The sequence below is a fragment of the Podarcis melisellensis genome, assembly GCF_964234715.1.
Source record: "Podarcis melisellensis genome assembly, chromosome: 13".
Classification (NCBI taxonomy): Eukaryota; Metazoa; Chordata; class Lepidosauria; order Squamata; family Lacertidae; genus Podarcis; species Podarcis melisellensis.
Window position 1 is genome coordinate 55,548,687 of NC_138545.1, and position 12,091 is coordinate 55,560,777.

The 12,091-nt window shown below is 45.6% G+C and overlaps 1 protein-coding gene across 8 annotated transcripts in view; it reads left to right on the forward strand.

Annotated features, from left to right (window-relative positions):
- The window catches only part of KIAA1671, a 129,754-nt gene extending 119,273 nt beyond the window's left edge, over nucleotides 1-10,481 (forward strand). For all 8 annotated transcript variants that reach the window (XR_014162325.1, XR_014162326.1, XM_081884560.1 and 5 more), the window contains one exon: nucleotides 7,771-10,481. The gene's annotated coding sequence lies outside the window, so the exon portion shown is untranslated. The remainder of the gene's footprint in view (nucleotides 1-7,770) is intronic.
- The last annotated feature ends 1,610 nt before the right edge of the window (nucleotides 10,482-12,091 follow it).

The window sequence follows — 12,091 nt, forward strand, 5'->3', positions numbered from 1 at the left end:
GGGTGGGTGAAGAAACCGACTCCGACGAAGAAGAGGAAGACGGAGAAAGAGACGGTAAGCCGTGGCTAGAAGTGTTTGAATCCTCGGACGATGAGGAGAGTTCCTTCAGGGGCTTTCCGCCCTCACCGCCAGTGGGAGAGGAGGCGGGAGGGGGTGAAGGGGGCCCTAGGGGGGAGGTGGATGTCAGGGAACTGCCATCGGAAGGACAGGTGGCGGAAGGGCTCCAGGAGAATAGGAGAGAGTCTGCAGCAGAAGAGGGAACCAGCAGGGGGAGAGCAGGAGTTCCAACGGGAAGGGAGTCGGAGGGGAGGCTCTGGGATACTTCCAGTGAGAACAGTGAGGAGGTAACAAGGGCCCCTTTAGGAGTTCCCACCCTTCGCCGGAAACTGTCACGCAGAGAGTCCAGGAGGCGCATGTCCGTCAAACAGCTTTTATGTTGGAGTAAGTTCCGTAGACGCCCACTGTCGGATTCTACCAGCGACTAACGGAGTCATGCTTTGGGAGCTCCGTTAGTGACTCAGGCTGGCTGACCAGCCAAAGCCAGGAGGGATCAAGCTTTTACGCACAAGCAGCTCATTATCCCATCACAATAACCTTTCCCAGTCAGCACACATGATATTGTACCCAATGTCCTGTGCCCATTTTATCATAGCCGATTTGACCGTTTCATCTTGTGTATTCCATTTTAACAGCAAATTATACATTCTTGAAAGTACCTTAGTCTTAGGTTCTAGCAATTCCGTTTCCAACTTTGATTTTTCCACCTGGAATCCTATCTTTTTATCCAACTTAAAAACCTCTTTGATCTGAGCATAATGTAACCAATCTCGCACTTTATCTTTTAGTTTCTCCAAACTCTGCAGCCTCCAATTATCTCCATCTTTTTCTAGTATTTCCCAATATTTCTGCCATTTGGCCTCCATATTGAGTCTTTTCCGGGCCTTAGCTTCCATTGGTGATAACCACCTTGGGGTCTTGTTTTCCAATAAGTCTTTATATTTTGTCCAGACATTAAACACTGCTTTCCTGACAATATGGTTCTTGAAAGCCTTGTGACTTTTAACCTTGTCGTACCACAAATATGCATGCCATCCATAAGCATTGTTAAAACCTTCCAAATCCAAAACATCCGTGTTTTCAAGAAGCAGCCAATCTTTCAACCAGCAGAAAGCTGCTGATTCATAGTACAACTTTAAGTCTGGCAGGGCAAAGCCCCCTCTTTCTTTAGCATCAGTTAATATCTTAAACTTAAGTCTGGGCTTTTTGCCCTGCCAGACAAATTTAGAAATGTCTCTTTGCCACTTCCCAAAACACTCCATTTTATCCACAATCTGTAAAGTCTGAAACAAAAACAGCATTTTTGGCAATACATTCATCTTTATAGCAGCAATTCAGCCCGACAAGGAAAGTTTCAATCTTGACCAACCTTCTAAATCCCTTTTGATTTCTGACCAACACTTTTCATAGTTATCCTTAAATAGACTCAAATTCTTAGCTGTTATGTTTACCCCTAGGTATCTTACTGTTTTAACCACGTTTAACTCTGTCTCTTTCTGAAACCTTTCTGATTCTAAAGGTGTCAATTTTCCCCCCAATACCTTAGTTTTCTGCTTGTTAAGTTTAAATCCCGCCACCCGACCAAACTCCTGAATCAATTGTAATACCCTTTTCGTACTAGATTCTGGCTCCTGTAGGGTCAAAACCAGGTCATCTGCAAAAGCTTTGAGTTTACACTGTTTCGCTCCGACCTGAATTCCTTCCACCAACCGGTCCCCTCTAATCATGTTCAAGAGCACCTCCAGGACCGAAATGAATAACAAAGGAAAGATAGGGCAACCTTGTCGTGTTCCTTTTTCAATTTTGAACTCTTCCGTCACCACATTGTTCACTATCAATTTAGCCTTTTGTTCTGAATAAATTGCATCTATCCCATTCTCAAATCCCCGTCCCACTCCCATCCCTTCCAAGTTTTTCTTCATAAACTTCCATGAAATATTATCAAAGGCCTTCTCCGCATCTATAAATATTAACACTGCTTTTGTATTAATATTTGTTTGCAAAAGTTCCAAAATGTCAATAATGTTCCTTGTGTTACCAAACAAATGTCTACCTGGGAGAAAGCCTGCCTGGTCCTTATGAATTACTTCATTTAAAACTTTTTTAAACCTGCTTGCTAAAATGTCTGCAAATATTTTGTAATCCAAATTTAGGAGGGAGATGGGGCGGTAGTTCTTGAGTTGTGTCTTTTCAGTTTCTAGTTTAGGTATCAATGTGATGAAAGCGTCTTTCCACGACTCCGGTGCCTTCTTCCCCTCCATAATTTCATTGCAAACCTCCATTAATGGATGTATCAGGTAGTCTTTCAATGTCTTATAATATTTGGAGGTAAGCCCATTTGGTCCTGGAGACTTGCCCAGTTGCATATTCTGAATGGCTTCTTCAATCTCTTGTGTTATTTTATAATTCAGGATTGTTCTATTTTCTTGAGACAGCTTTGGTAAACCATTCTTTATCAAAAATTGTTTTATCTCAACCTCATTTTGCGGCCCTTGAGTGTATAGTTGTTTGAAGTATCTCTGGAAACACTTTCTGATCTCCACTGGATTCTGAATATTTCTTCCTTCAATCTCTAGATTTGTGACCGTATTTAGTTTTTGCCTCTTTTTCAACTGCCATGCTAACAGTTTTCCACATTTATTTGCCGATTCAAATGATCTTTGTTTCATTAGCTTAACTTTCCACTCCCTGATTTATCAATTTAGAATATTGTGCTTGATAAAGTTTAATTTCTCTCAAAATCTCCTTTGACTTCGGTCTCGATCTTAACTTCTTCTCACATTCTTTAATTTTCTCCAGGATCTTGTCTTTTTTCTCATTCTGTGCTCTTTTCTTTATGGTGTTCTGTTGTATCAGAAACCCCCTCATAACCGCTTTACTTGCGTCCCAGATGATTCTTTTTTCCACCGTAGTGTTCAAGTTTATCTCAAAATAGTCTTTCAAAGCTTTTTGGGCCTTTTTAGTAATCTCCTGATCTCTAAACAAATTGTCATTCATCTTCCATCTGAAGGAGCCGGTTGGAGTTAGTCTCATATCCATCTTTACGGCATTATGGTCGGAGCAGGTCTTTGGGCAGATTTCCACTTTTCTTGTCTTGGGTGCCAGACCTCTAGTTATCCATATTTGGTTGATTCTTGTCCATGTCAGTTGGGCTTCAGAAAAGAATGTTCCTTCTCTTCCCAGGGGGTTCTTTGTCCTCCAAATATCAATCAAGTCCATATTGTCAGTCAGTTCAAAAAATGTTTTAGGTAGTCTGCCATCTTTTGTCACGTTTTGGCTATATGACTTATCCATGTTGGTTGATACCACCCCATTCATATCTCCCATCATAATCCAAAACATCACTTTGCTCTTGTAACTTTCCCAAGAGAAAGAAAACCCTATCCAGTTCAGTCAGTATTTTTCCACTTGCAGCCATTCTTGTAATGTCCCTGAACATCCCTAGAGGGATTCTGGTTACTTAGTATTCTTTCCAGTTCTAACCCAAAAGTCCAGTTAACTTATTCTTCTTTGTTCTCAACAATTTATAACCAGATTGCAACAAATCTAACCAGCAAAGACACCAGAAACAAAGTTCTCTTTTCTTCCCAACTTTGACAGCTAGTTTGGCAGCTGTCAAAATCTTCTATGTCTCTTCAACAGGCTCTCTCACGGATCACTCCCGGGTCCTGGGGGGGGGGGTGACACTTCCGCTCTCAAAGTTAACTCTTGTCCTCCAGCAAAGATCACTTATACTGCCAAAACGTGAAATTAATTACTTTTATCCACTAAAGAAGAAGGTGTTCTCTCAACCTTAGTTATCTAGTCCTTGCTTTAAGTTGTTTACAAGGTGGGGAGACGCCTCTTTGCACCTTCCCCGATCGTGCCTAATCCAAAGAAAATTTTTCCCTTTTATAAGTCCAATTTCCATATTACTCACGGGTTGTTACTTTTATAAATAAATAATAAAATGAAGAACAAGCCACACAAACGAAAAAGCCACACAAACAAAAATGCAAAAAAATAGCAAAAACAAAAGCACCAAATATAAGCTCCAAATATCACCTCGGAACACTGCAATTGGAAAGGGAAGGCTTTGATTACAATGGGGGGTGCAAATTAGCAGTGCAACAGTGAAAATGGGAGGGAAAAGGCTTTGATTAGAATGGGGCAATGCAAATTAGCAGCTCAACAGTGAAAACAGAAGTTCAGGAGCATGTTCGGCTTCCGAAGCAAAGTTCACAAACCAGAACACTGACTTTTGTAAGAACACTTGAATGATAGGCAGCGTTCAAGTTCCAAGTTGTTCAGGAGCTAAGCTGTTCAAAAACCGAGGTACCACTATATTTCTTTCCAAGTGTTTATGTAATTGTCTTTAAATATATTTTAAAGTCTAATGTTTTTAGCTGTCAGTCATACCCCCCAGATATTTAATGTGTACCGTATTTTTCGCTCTATAACACGCACCTGACCATAACACTCACATCGTTTTTAGAGGAGGAAAACAAGGGGAAAAACATTCTGAATGAAACAGTGGATGTATCATTTTTGTGCTTCGTGCTGTGGCCACAGACATGTGATCTGATGGTGAATTTGGGGTGACCCAATGTAAAAATCCTGAGAATCCCTGTGGATCCATGCTTTGTAACCACGTTTTTGCACCATTGCAGCCCCAGGCAACAGTGGGTGTGTGATTTTGGGGGGGCAGGCTGTAGCCATGGACATGCTATGTGCTCTAATGGTGAATTTGGGGTGACCCAATGCAAAGATCCTGAGGATCCATGTGGATCCATGTTTTGTAACCACGTTTTTGCACCATTGCAGCCCCAGGCAACAGTGGGTGCGTGATTTTGGGGGGGGCAGGCTGTAGCCATGGACATGCTATGTGATCTGATGGTGAATTTGGGGTGACCCAATGCAAAGATCCTGAGGATCCATGTAGATCCATGCTTTGTAACCACATTTTTGCACCATTGCAGCCCCAGGCAACAGTGGGTGCATGATTTTGGGGGGCAGGCTGTAGCCATGGACATGCTATGTGCTCTGATGGTGAATTTGAGGTGACGCAATGCAACGATGAGGTGACCCAATGCGGGAGGCAGTGGAGGACAGAGGTGCCTGGCGTTCTCTGGTCCATGGGGTCACGAAGAGTCGGACACGACTAAATGACTAAACAACAAATGCAAAGATCCTGAGGATCCATGTGGATCCATGCTTTGTAACCACATTTTTGCACCATTGCAGCCCCAGGCAACAGTGGGTGCGTGATTTTTGGGGGGCAGGCTGTAGCCATGGACATGCTATGTGATCTGATGGTGAATTTGAGGTGACGCAATGCAAAGATGAGGTGACCCAATGCGGGAGGCAGTGGAGGACAGAGGTGCCTGGCGTTCTCTGGTCCATGGGGTCACGAAGAGTCGGACACGACTAAATGACTAAACAACAAATGCAAAGATCCTGAGGATCCATGTGGATCCATGCTTTGTAACCACATTTTTGCACCATTGCAGCCCCAGGCAACAGTGGGTGCGTGATTTTTTTGGTGCAGGCTGTAGCCATGGACATGCTATGTGATCTGATGGTGAATTTGAGGTGACCCAATGCAAAGATCCTGAGGATCCATGTGGATCCGTGCTTTGTAACCACGTTTTAAGTGGGGAGGGAAGGAAAAATATAGAAGGGACAAGGAGCACGAGAGGGGTGTGCGGAGAAGCAGCTGGCTAAGAATGCAGGAGAGGGGTTTAAAGCGGGGGGGGGGGGAGGAAGGCAAAAGTCCACCCACCCAAGCCAGCCCTCCCTCCCTCCCTCTCTCTCATCTGCATGTTTTCCGCTGCCTGTCGAGTCCCCAGACACAGCAGCAGCACTGGAGCACGGAGAGGGAGCACGGAGAGGAATTAGAAGGAAGGACCTCTGCTTTCCTCTCTGCTTGCCTGGAGGGGAGGGGATTTCACTGCTCTTTATTCCGTTTGAGCAAACAGCAACCGAAACAGAACAGGGTGGGCAGTAAGACCCGGAGGCAGAATGCAGGAAAGCAGCAGCCTCCTCTCCTCCGTGACGGCGCAATATGATTTTTGCCATGCACTTGGGACAAACGGCTCCAGGGACCACACATTCGCTCAATAACACGCACAGACATTTCCCCTTACTTTTTAGGAGAAAAAATCTGCGTGTTATAGAGGGAAAAATACGGTAAGTCTGTAAGTTTCTGGAAACTTTATAAATGGGAAAACTTTTTGCCTCCCTAATTGACAAAGCTGGCCCACCTATGAGGCAAGGGGAAGCACCCGGCTCAGGCAGCGGAAATGCAAGAGGTGTTCTCCACCTGCCCCACTGCTTCTCCTGCTCCCAGAATGTCTCCCTCTCACTGGTGAGAGAGGGTGTTCCAGCAGGAGGGGCCACCACTCGGCTTCCCTGTCTGCAGGCAGAAAAACACATCAGCAACGCTTTGCAAATGCCAAGTGTTATAAATGCCGGCCTGGTTGCTCAAGAGCAAACAGGCAAGACTTCCTGTTGGTGTCTTTCCAAGGCTTTATTTTCTGTCCAAAACGTTCACAATGCAAATCGACTCTTTTCCTTGTCTGCTCAGTCACTAGCAGAATCTGGGAGTGGGCGGTCCTTAAACTTTCCCCAGCAGAGCAGTTTTTTTACCCCCATCCTACGCCTCCCCTCTCTGTGCAGAGAGGGCATGGGCAAGGCTGGACCTGCCTCCCCCCCCGCTTTGCTCAGGTTCAGTGTTGCGGCTCTCCCTTGCATCTTCCGAGCCCTGCATCCCTTTCCCCACTGGAGGCATGGCTTTGCTCCTCCTCGGAGGACAAGCTGCTTCTCACAATCTTTGGCGGCTCCCTGTAACCCAACTGCTCTTCCACCTCCCACTTCCGAGCTGATGGCAGTTCCCTGACACCAAGGTTCCTGCAGTGGAAGGGAAGGGGTGGGGTGGGGAGGGGGAAGGAGAGAGAAATTCCCATTTTGCTTCAAGTGGTGAAATGGGCCACTCCTGCCTGTTGGAATTAGCAGACACAAGTTACTTGTAGAATCCTAGAATTGTACATTTGGAACAGACCTCAAGAATCATCTAGTCCAACCCCCTGCAATGCAGGAATCTCAACTAAAACAGCCGTGACAAAGGACCATCCAACTACTGCTTAAAAACCTCCAAGGAAGGAGAGTCCACCCAAAGGAGACTGTTCCACAGTTGAACAGCTCTTACTGTCAAAAAGTTTTTTCTGATGTTTAGTCTGAATCTCCTTTCTTGTAACTTGAAGCCATTGGTTCAGGTCCTACCCTCCAGAGCAGGAGAAAACAAACTTGCTCCATCTTCCCTGTAAAAGCCCTTGAGATATTTGAAGATGGCTATCAGGAATTTGAAGAGGCTTGTTAGCAGCTGAACAATAATAATAGTAATAATTTGATGATGGTGGTGATGATGATGATGATATATGAAAGCATGGCCTCCTTTGGCTTGCAGGGGCTCTCCAGAGTCTGTGGCAAAGAAACAGTTACAGATAGGTAGCCGTGTTGGTCTGCCAGAGTCAAAACAAAAAAAAAATCCTTCCAGTAGCACCTTAAAGACCAACTAAGTTAGTTCTTGGTATGAGCTTTCGTGTGCATGCATCCAAGTTGGTGGCCATCGCTGCCTCCTGTCCGTGAGAGTTCCACAGTTTAACTATGCACTGTGTGAAGAAGGCCTTCTTCCACCAGCAGATATGAAATAGTGTTTCTCCCCCAACTTTCCAGGTGGAAGTCCGGATGACTTGGAAGACAGAAGAAGCCTTAACTTGCTCACGCCCCTCTCCCCTGCTGCTGCTGCTTCCCGCCCTGACTGCTGTGTGCGCAGTGCCTTTCCATCTGGTGTGAAGAATTTCTCCATAGTCCATGGTGGGCCTGATGCGGAAGGCTGTCCAACTCCTCAGGATCCATTCCGTCCCTCCGCAGCTGTGGCTGTTATGGTCTCCTTGTGCTGCAGAGCTGACCCCCCACTCCAGCTGCCGGGGGGGCGGTGCTGTGCCTGACGCACTGGCCTTCTGGCTGGGGAATTGGGCACACCAACCTGCTCTTTTGTTGGCTTATGAACAAAGAGAGGATGTTGTAGCGGATGAACTTATAGGCTGGTCTCTTGCAAAAAGACTTGTTGCTGTCTGAGGATGGAAAATGGAAAGAGGAAGAAACAGATTATGTTTACTGCCATATTGAAAGAGGAAACTTGACTGATTATTTTTTAAGAAAATTTTGATTGGCTGGTATTAACTTTGTGGATCATCTGTTCCGCCAAGACAATGTGATATATACTCTTTCTTTCTTTTTTAGGATCAAATGAGATTTTATTGTTTAAGTGAGATTGTATGTGCGTGTGTTTTGTCAGCACACAGAGTAATGAGCATCCCATTTCTAGAGGGATAAAGCAATAACATCAGACATTCCTCATTAAAATAGTTGTAAATAATCTGAGGGGTGGTTCCCCACCCCTCACTATTTACTGAAAAAAGAAGGGAAGTCTCACCTTGCCAGTATCAGGGCTGCGTAGGAACCCTACTGGGTTCTCTTGCTGGAAGTTTAAGTTTTTTCTTTCTGTAAATAAAGGGGTAAATAAATAGTTTATATTCCTCTGATTATTTCAAAAGTTCAGTTGCAGAAGTGTGTAACTATTTTTCCACAAATGTTAAACTTGGATGGTATCAGTGAAGGAGCTTAGGGTCCCTGCCTGTGGTCTCCAAGCGTTCTTGGAGACAGACTCTAAGAAGCCTTTTTACCTTGTCACAATCTGTCAAAAGAAATCCAGGGTCGCTCATTCTTGTGAATGTACGGGGGGGGGGGCAGGTGAATTATGACCCTGCAAAGCACCTTCCTTCCTCTTTTCCATTGCTGAGTCTCTGCTTTTGCCATCTAGGAAGCCTCTTTACCTGAACAAGTTCCCATGAAGGATCTGCAAGATTCTTTCGTCCATAATGAGGTTTCTCTGTTGCTGTTGTTGTTTCCTTACCCAAAGCCCCCATGTTTGGGATTCCTTCTTTGGATGTTAAGAAAATAGCATTACCCCTAAGTGCTCTTCCCAGAAATGTTCTATTTTCAGAAAATTAAAGTTTATATTGTCACATAATTAGACAGATTTCTATTGCATTGCACAGATGTCCTCCATGGACATGCACACATGGTCTGTGGTGGGCAGAAGATTTCACTGCTGAGCAGTGTCTCACAAGTTCACAGCCCTGTTGGGAGTACAAAAATACATCTGCACTGGCCCTTAGGAACGGGCAGGGGATGTGTCCCACTGATCTAGGCATAACCCTGAAGATGAGCACCCCCAATTTGCCCTTGTGGGCTTTCAGACATTTGTAACCTTTGTGCCAATTCCTCACGCAGTTGGCTTTTTCTGCTCTTCCCTGCCCTGCCCCACGTGGGTTTTGCAGTCTTCGGCCTATGCCCAAGCCCCATGCAAATGGTGCTGTCTCCCAGTCAGCCCCTCCCTTTCAGGAGACCATTCCTCAGCTAAGTGGCTGTGCCTGGGATGGAGCACCTTCTTTCTTGGGATGAGGCAGAATAAGCTAGAATAAGCTTTATACATCCCCTGGGGATCTGCCCCTATTAAACCAGACACCTCCCATGGGTTCCTCTCAGAGCAGAAATAGCAGTAATATTTTGCCATAGGAAAACATAATATATTCTGCTCTGAGCACCACTAAGGATGTATCCTGGGCTCCTCAGTGCTGCTTAGCAGCATCCTCACACCACTCCCAGCCCACAGGGAAGACCCAGTTGGCATGGTTTGGGAAGGGGATTAGAGAGATGCCGTCACAATGCCCCTCCTTTTCAAGTAGCTGTGGGTATAGATTTCCCCCCAGACCTTGCCACTTCCTAAGACTCAGGATATTTTGGTTTGGCCCTAGTCTGTTTGTTTTGTTTGCTAGGTGGGTTGGCTGTGCTGTAGTGGCAAACGTGATTAGCACCAAAATGCCCCTGAAGGTGCTGACAATCTTCCCATTTGCTTCGCTTTAAAAAAAATCAGTTGATTTTGTCCTGGTGTTCTCATTTGGTTTAATTTCCGTCTGTGACTCTAATGTGTGCTAGAAGCCTTTCCTTAAATTGCACTGAGTATGCACACACACACACACTCTCTCTCTCTCTACAGACTCCTTCCCAGCCTAGCAGAAACCTTTTGCTGGGATGTGAGGGCCTACAGCAAAGTTTGGGGCATCCACAGCATCTCTTTCATGTGGGGGGGGGGAGGCAGGGGGTTTGTTGGAATGTATGCAATGCCTGGATTCCCCGGGGAGCTGGCCCTGCACAAAGGAGCGGGATTAAGGTGGCATCAAGGCAAATCCCTCTGAATCTGTACACACACGGGTTCTCTTTTGTGCTTGTGCAAGGCACTGAAATTCTGTATTTTAGTAGTTTTACTACTAAGAAATGTTTGGACAACTATATCTGATTAAAAACAGCATTCAGAATGACTTTGCATGTCCATCTTTCATTTTTCTTTTAAACTATTCACATTTATTGAAGCAGAAGGTTTTCCTTCCCCTTTTCCTCCCCCATAGAAGACTCCACAGTCTGTTTTTAAATGTTACTCTCTCAGAACAGGATGGGGGGGGCAAGGGTTGTTCACCTGCAGCAGCCTTGCTTGCTCTCTCTCTGAGGTAGCCAGAAAGAGGGAACAGGTAGCTGAAGAAGGGTCCCAGCATCTCTGCCTTCTCCCCCCCCCTCCTATACATATAGTTTGGAAAGGAGAGAAGACTAGATGGGAGTTTGGCAGGGCCCTTTCTTACTCCTGAGGTGGTAGCTATACCATTTTCGGGCAGCTTGGGTCCCAGTTCCAACTCTTGCATCCTACCAGATGATGGCTGCTATGAAGCATAGCAAAACAATTCCACACAAGTTGCAAGACCACAAGTTTCTGGCTTCAGAGAATGATATGAATGAGTGTTGTGATGTGTTCACCACTTTGCTGAAGCTAAGCTGGTTGGCACCTAGAGGAAGATGCATAGACATGCAAAACAGACAGAGCAAAATTCATAAATCATAGAATTGTACAGTTGGACGGAACACAAAGGGCCATCTAGTCCAACCCTCTGCAATGCAACTAAAACAGCTATGACAGATGGCCGTGCAACCTCTGCTTAAAAACCTCCAAGGAAGGAGAGTCCACAACCTCCCAAGGGAGACCTTGCCACTGTCAATAAGCTCTTACTGTCAAAAAGTTCTTCCTGATGTTTAGCTGGAATCTCCTTTCTTGAACTTGAAGCCATTGGTTCGAGTCCTACCCTCCAGAGCAGGAGAAAACAAGCTTTGCTCCATCTTTTGTGTGGTAGCCCTTAAGATATTTGAAGATAACAATCATAACTCCTTTCATCCAGGCTAAATATACCCAATTCCTTCAACTCATAAGGTTTGATTTCCAGACCCTTAATCATCTTGGTTTCCCTTCTCCGCACATGTTCCAGCTTGTCAATATCCTCCTTACATTGCTGGTTCAAATCACTTCCACTCTCTAGAATAAACACGTAGTTTTAATAACCTGGATGAGGATTCTCATGAGCCTGCCTTTTAAAGTCCAGCAACCTGAGACTGGAGGCACAGAATTCTTGCTCCTTTCAATGGAAAGGCCCTCCGCAACATCTCCCTGGCCTTGGACATACGGCATGAGTGTCTGCTGCTGCTGAAAGGGCTTTGGTTTGGGGTTGGAAAGCTGCTGACCCAGAACTTCTGTAAAGTTCTGGCAAGGAGCAGTGCCAACATGCTGATGGGCTGACTCGCAGGCAGGCTGTTAATCTTCTCCAAACTGTCAGCTGGGAGGCCTCTGCATAATGGCTCCGTATTGTGGAGTGGAGCCCTCAATATTGAAGTGAAAGGCAATGGGTGGGGTCTGCTGGATGGAGTTGCTGCTGCCTCAGCACCCCTCGAAAGCCAGGGCTGCGCTCAGAGGCAAGCGCATAAATAGGCGCCTGCTTCCTCTGCCTGCCTGCCTGCCTGCCTGCCTGCCTGTCAGAGTTTCCAACAGCATCTGGAAAAGGAGGTATGAATGTGTCCTCACCAGACACATGGTTACCCCGGAGTCCTTCGC